This window comes from Chlamydotis macqueenii, unplaced genomic scaffold (assembly GCF_036417535.1).
Source record: "Chlamydotis macqueenii isolate bChlMac1 unplaced genomic scaffold, bChlMac1.mat HAP1_SCAFFOLD_8, whole genome shotgun sequence".
Lineage (NCBI taxonomy): Eukaryota > Metazoa > Chordata > Aves > Otidiformes > Otididae > Chlamydotis > Chlamydotis macqueenii.
Window position 1 is genome coordinate 58,060 of NW_028239253.1, and position 6,451 is coordinate 64,510.

Consider the following 6,451-nt stretch of genomic DNA (forward strand, 5'->3'; position numbering starts at 1 on the left):
GGACTATTGCTCCCACACCGAAAGTGCCAGCCAGTCAAGCTCTTGCTGCTCCTCACCGCCCATTCCCAGCGCATCTACAGCACCAAAGACATCGCGGCTCTGGGCTTTCCCTGACGAACCGGGCTTCGACATTTACCACCAGCTGCACCTGGGTGCCCCCTGAAAAAAAAAACCCAGAAATCACAAATGTCGGACGATTCCTGCCACACCTTAAATGCCAGCCTGTCAAGCTCTTGCTGCTACTCACCGGCCATTCCCAGCGCATCTACAGCACCACAGACACCGGGGCTCCGGGCTTTCCCTGACCAACAGGGCTTCGACGTTTACCACCAGCTGCACCTGGGCGCCCACTGAAAAAAATAAACGAAAAATCACAAACGTCGGACGATTGCTCCCACACCGAAAGTGCCAGCCAGTCAAGCTCTTGCTGCTCCTCACCGGCCATTCCCAGCGCATCTACAGCACCACAGACATCGGGGCTCCGGGCTTTCCCTGACCAACAGGGCTTCGACATTTACCACCAGCTGCACCTGGGCGCCCACTGAAATAAAACCCCGAAAAATCACGAACGTCGGACGATTGCTCCCACAACGAAAGTGCCAGCCTGTCAAGGTCTTGCTGCTCCTCACCGCCCATTGGCAGCGCATCTACAGCACCACAGACATCGGGGCTCCGGGCTTTCCCTGACCAACAGGGCTTCGACATTTACCACCAGCTGCACCTGGGCGCCCACTGAAAGTAAAACCCCGAAGAATCACGAACGTCGGACGATTGCTCGCACACCGAAAGTGCCAGCCAGTCAAGCTCTTGCTGCTCCTCACCAGCCATTCCCAGCCCATCTACAGCACCACAGACATCGGGGCTCCGGGCTTTCCCTGACCAACAGGGCTTCGACATTTACCATCAGCTGCACCTGGGCGCCCACTGAAAGTAAAACACCGAAAAATCACGAACGTTGGACGATTCCTCCCACACCGAAAGTGCCAGCAACTCAAGCTCTTGCTGTTCCTCACCGGCCATTCCCAGCGCATCTACAGCACCACAGGTATCGGGGCTCCGAGCTTTCCCTGACCAACAGGGCTTCGACGTTTACCACCAGCTGCACCTGGGCGCCCACTGAAAAAAAACCCCGAAAAATCACGAACGTCGGACTATTGCTCCCACACCGAAAGTGCCAGCCAGTCAAGCTCTTGCTGCTCCTCACCGCCCATTCCCAGCGCATCTACAGCACCAAAGACATCGCGGCTCTGGGCTTTCCCTGACGAACCGGGCTTCGACGTTTACCACCCGCTGCACCTGGGCGCCCACTGAAATAAAACCCCGAAAAATCACGAACGTCGGACGATTGCTCCCACAACGAAAGTGCCAGCCAGTCAAGCTCTTGCTGCTCCTCACCGGCCATTCCCAGCGCATCTACAGCACCACAGACATCGGGTCTCTGGGCTTTCCCTGACCAACAGGGCTTCGACATTTACCACCAGCTGCACCTGGTTACCCACTGAAAAAAAACCCTGAAAAATCAAAAACGTCGGACGATTGCTCCCACACCAAAAGTGCCAGCAACTCAAGCTCTTGCTGCTCCTCACCGCCCATTCCCAGCGCATCTACAGCACCACAGACATCGCGGCTCTGGGCTTTCCCTGACGAACGGGGCTTGGACATTTACCACCAGCTGCACCTGGTTACGCACTGAAAAAAAACCCTGAAAAATCACAAATGTCGGACGATTCCTGCCACACCTTAAATGCCACCCTGTCAAGCTCTTGCTGCTCCTCACCGGCCATTGGAGGCGCATCTACAGCACCACAGACATCGGGGTTCTACGCTTTCCCTGACCAACAGGGCTTCGACGTTTACCACCAGCTGAACCTGGGCGCCCACTGAAAAAAATAAACGAAAAATCACGAACATCGCACGATTGCTCCCACACCGAAAGTGCCAGCAACTCAAGCTCTTGCTGCTACTCACCTCCCATTCCCAGCGCATCTACAGCACCACAGACATCGGGGCTCCGGGCTTTCCCTGACGAACAGGGCTTCGACGTTTACCACCAGCTGAACCTGGGCGCCCACTGGAAAAAAAACCCGAAAAATCACGAACGTCGGACGATTGTTCCCACATTGAAAGTGCCAGCCAGTCAAGCTCTTGCTGCTCCTCACCGCCCATTCCCAGCGCATCTACAGCACCACAGACATCGGGGCTCCGGGCTTTCCCTGACCAACAGGGCTTCGACATTTACCACCAGCTGCACCTGGGCGCACACTGAAATAAAACCCCGAAAAATCACGAACGTCGGACGATTGCTCCCACAACGAAAGTGCCAGGAACTCAAGCTCTTGCTGCTACTCACCGCCCATTGGCAGCGCATCTACAGCACCACAGACATCGGGGCTCCGGGCTTTCCCTGACCAACAGGGCTTCGACGTTTACCACCAGCTGCACCTGGGCGCCCACTGAAAAAAACCCCGAAAACTCACGAACGTCGGACGATTCCTCCCACACCGAAAGTGCCAGCATGTCAGCCTCTTGCTGCTCCTCACCGGCCATTGGCAGCGCATCTACAGCACCACAGACATCGGGGCTCCGGGCTTTCCCTGACCAACAGGGCTTCGACGTTTACCACCAGCTGAACCTGGGCGCCCACTGAAAAAAAACCCCGAAAAATCACGAACGTCGGACGATTGCTCCAACACCGAAAGTGCCAGCCTGTCAAGCTGTAGCTACTCCTCACCAGCCATTGCCAGCGCATCTACAGCACCACTGACATCGGGGCTCTGGACTTTCCCTGACCAACAGGGCTTCGACGTTTACCACCAGCTGCACCTGGGCGCACACTGAAATAAAACCCCGAAAAATCACGAACGTCGGACGATTGCTCCCACACCGAAAGTGCCAGCAACTCAAGCTCTTGCTGGTACTCACCGGACTTTGGCAGTGCATCTACAGCACCACAGACATCGGGGTTCTACGCTTTCCCTGACCAAGAGGGCTTCGACATTTACCATCACCTGCACCTGGGTGCCCACTGAAAAAAACCCCGAAAAATCACAAACGTCGGACGATTGCTCCCACACCGAAAGTGCCAGCCTGTCAAGCTCTTGTTGCTCCTCACCGGCCATTCCCAGCGCATCTACAGCACCACAGACATCGGGGCTCCGGGGTTTCCCTGACCAACCGGGCTTCGACATTTACCACCAGCTGCACCTGGGTGCCCCCTGAAAAAAAAACCCCAAAAATCACGAACGTCGGACGATTCCTGCCACACCTTAAATGCCAGCCAGCCAAGCTCTTGCTGCTCCTCACCGGCCATTGGCAGCGCATCTACAGCACCACAGACATCGGGGCTCCGGGCTTTCCCTGACCAACAGGGCTTCGACGTTTACCACCAGCTGCACCTGGGCGCCCACTGAAAAAAAACCCTGAAAAATGACGAACGTCGGACGATTGCTCCCACACCAAAAGTGCCAGCCTGTCAAGCTCTTGCTGCTCCTCACCGCACAGTGGCAGTGCATCTACAGCACCACAGACATTGGGGCTCCGGGCTTTCCCTGACCAACAGGCCTTCGACGTTTACCACCAGCTGAACCTGGGCTCCCACTGAAATAAAACCCCGAAAAATCACGAACGTCGGACGATTGCTCCCACACCAAAAGTGCCAGCCTGTCAAGCTCTAGCTGCTGAACACCGGCCATTCCCAGCGCATCTACAGCACCACAGACATCGGGGCTCCGGGCTTTCCCTGACCAACAGGGCTTCGACGTTTACCACCAGCTGAACCTGGGCGCCCACTGAAATAAAACCCCGAAAAATCACGAACGTCCGACGATTGCGCCCACACCCAAAGTGTCAGCCAGTCAAGCTCTTGCTGCTGCTCACCGGACTTTGGCAGTGCATCTACAGCACCACAGACATCGGGGCTCCGGGCTTTCCCTGACCATCAGGGCTTCGACATTTACCACCAGCTGCACCTCGGCTCCCACTGAAATAAAAGCCCGAAAAATCACGAACGTCGGACGATTGCTCCCACAACGAAAGTGCCAGCCAGTCAAGCTCTTGCTGCTCCTCACCGGCCATTCCCAGCGCATCTACAGCACCACAGACATCGGGGCTCCGGGCTTTCCCTGACGAACAGGGCTTCGACGTTTACCACCAGCTGAACCTGGGCGCCCACTGGAAAAAAAACCCGAAAAATCACGAACGTCGGACGATTGTTCCCACATTGAAAGTGCCAGCCAGTCAAGCTCTTGCTGCTCCTCACCGGCCATTGGCAGCGCATCTACAGCACCACAGACATCGCGGCTCCGGGCTTTCCCTGACCATCAGGGCTTCGACATTTACCACCAGCTGCACCTGGGCGCCCACTGAAATAAAACCCCGAAAAATCACAAACGTCGGACGATTGCTCCCACAACGAAAGTGCCAGCAACTCAAGCTCTTGCTGCTCCTCACCGGAGAGTGGCAGCGCATCTACAGCACCACAGACATCGGGGCTCCGGGCTTTCCCTGACCAACAGGGCTTCGACGTTTACCACCAGCTGCACCTGGGCGCCCACTGAAAAAAATAAACGAAAAATCATGAATATCGGACGATTGCTCCCACACCGAAACTGCGAGCAACTCAAGCTCTTGCTGCTACTCACCGCCCATTGGCAGGGCATCTACAGCACCACAGACATCGGGGCTCCGGGCTTTCCCTGACCAACAGGGCTTCAACGTTTACCACCAGCTGCACCTGGGCGCCCACTGAAAGTAAAACCCCGAAAAATCACGAACATCGGACGATTGCTCCCACACCGAAAGTGCCAGCAACACAAGCTCTTGCTGCTCCTCACCGCCCATTCCCAGCGCATCTACAGCACCACAGACATCGCGGCTCCGGGCTTTCCCTCACCAACAGGGCTTCGACATTTACCACCAGCTGCACCTGGTTACCCACTGAAAAAAAACCCTGAAAAATCAAAAACGTCAGACGATTCGTCCCACACTGAAAGTGCCAGCAACTCAAGCTCTTGCTGCTCCTCACCGGCCATTCCCAGTGCATCTACAGCACCACAGACATCGCGGCTCTGGGCTTTCCCTGACCAACAGGCCTTCGACATTTACCACCAGCTGCACCTAGTTGGTCACTGAAAAAAAACCCTAAAAAAATCAAAAACGTCGGACAATTGATCCCACACCGAAAGTGCCAGCCAGTCAAGCGCTTGCAGTTCCTCACCGGCCACTGGCAGCTCATCTACAGCACCACAGACATCGGAGCTCCGGGCTTTCCCTGACCAACAGGGCTTCGACGTTTACCACTCGCTGCACCTGGGCTCCCACTGAAAAAAACCCCGAAAAATCACGAACGTCGGACGATTGCACCCAAACCGAAATTGCCAGCAACACAATCTCTTGCTGCTCCTCACCGGCCATTCCCAGCGCATCTACAGCACCACAGACATCGGGGCTCCGGGCTTTCCCTGACCAACAGGGCTTCGACGTTTACCACCAGCTGCACCTGGGCGCCCACTGGAAAAAAAACCCAAAAAATCACGAACGTCGGATGAATGTTCCCACATTGAAAGTGCCAGCCAGTCAAGCTCATGCTGCTCCTCACCGGCCATTCCCAGCGCATCTACAGCACCACAGACATCGGGGCTCCGGGCTTTCCCTGAACAACAGGTCTTAGAAGTTTACCACCAGCTGAACCTGGGCGCCCACTGAAATAAAACCCCGAAAAATCACGAACGTCCGACGATTGCTCCCACACCCAAAGTGCCAGCCAGTCAAGCTCTTGCTGCTCCTCACCGGCCATTGGCAGCTCATCTACAGCATCACCGATATCGGGGCTCCGGGCTTTCCCTGACCAACAGGGCTTCGACGTTTACCACTCGCTGAACCTGGGCTCCCACTGAAAAGAACCCCGAAAAATCACGAACGTCGGACGATTCCTGCCACACCTTAAATGCCAGCCTGTCATGCTCTTGCTGCTCCTCACCGGCCATTCCCAGCGCATCTACAGCACCACAGACATCGGGGCTCCGAGCTTTCCCTGACCAACAGGGCTTCGACGTTTACCACCAGCTGCACCTGGGCGCCCACTGAAATAAAACCCCGAAAAATCACGAACATCAGACGATTGCTCCCACACCGAAAGTGCCAGCAACACAAGCTCTTGCTGCTCCTCACCGCCCATTCCCAGCGCATCTACAGCACCACAGACATCGGGGCTCCGGGATTTCCCTGACCAACAGGGCTTCGACGTTTACCACCAGCTGCACCTGGGCGCCCACTGAAAGTAAAACCCCGAAAAATCACGAACATCAGACGATTGCTCCCACACCGAAAGTGCCAGCAACTCAAGCTCTTGCTGCTACTCACCGGACAGTGGCAGTGCATCTACAGCACCACAGACATCGGGGCTCCGGGCTTTCCCTGACCAACAGGGCTTCGACGTTTACCACTCGCTGAA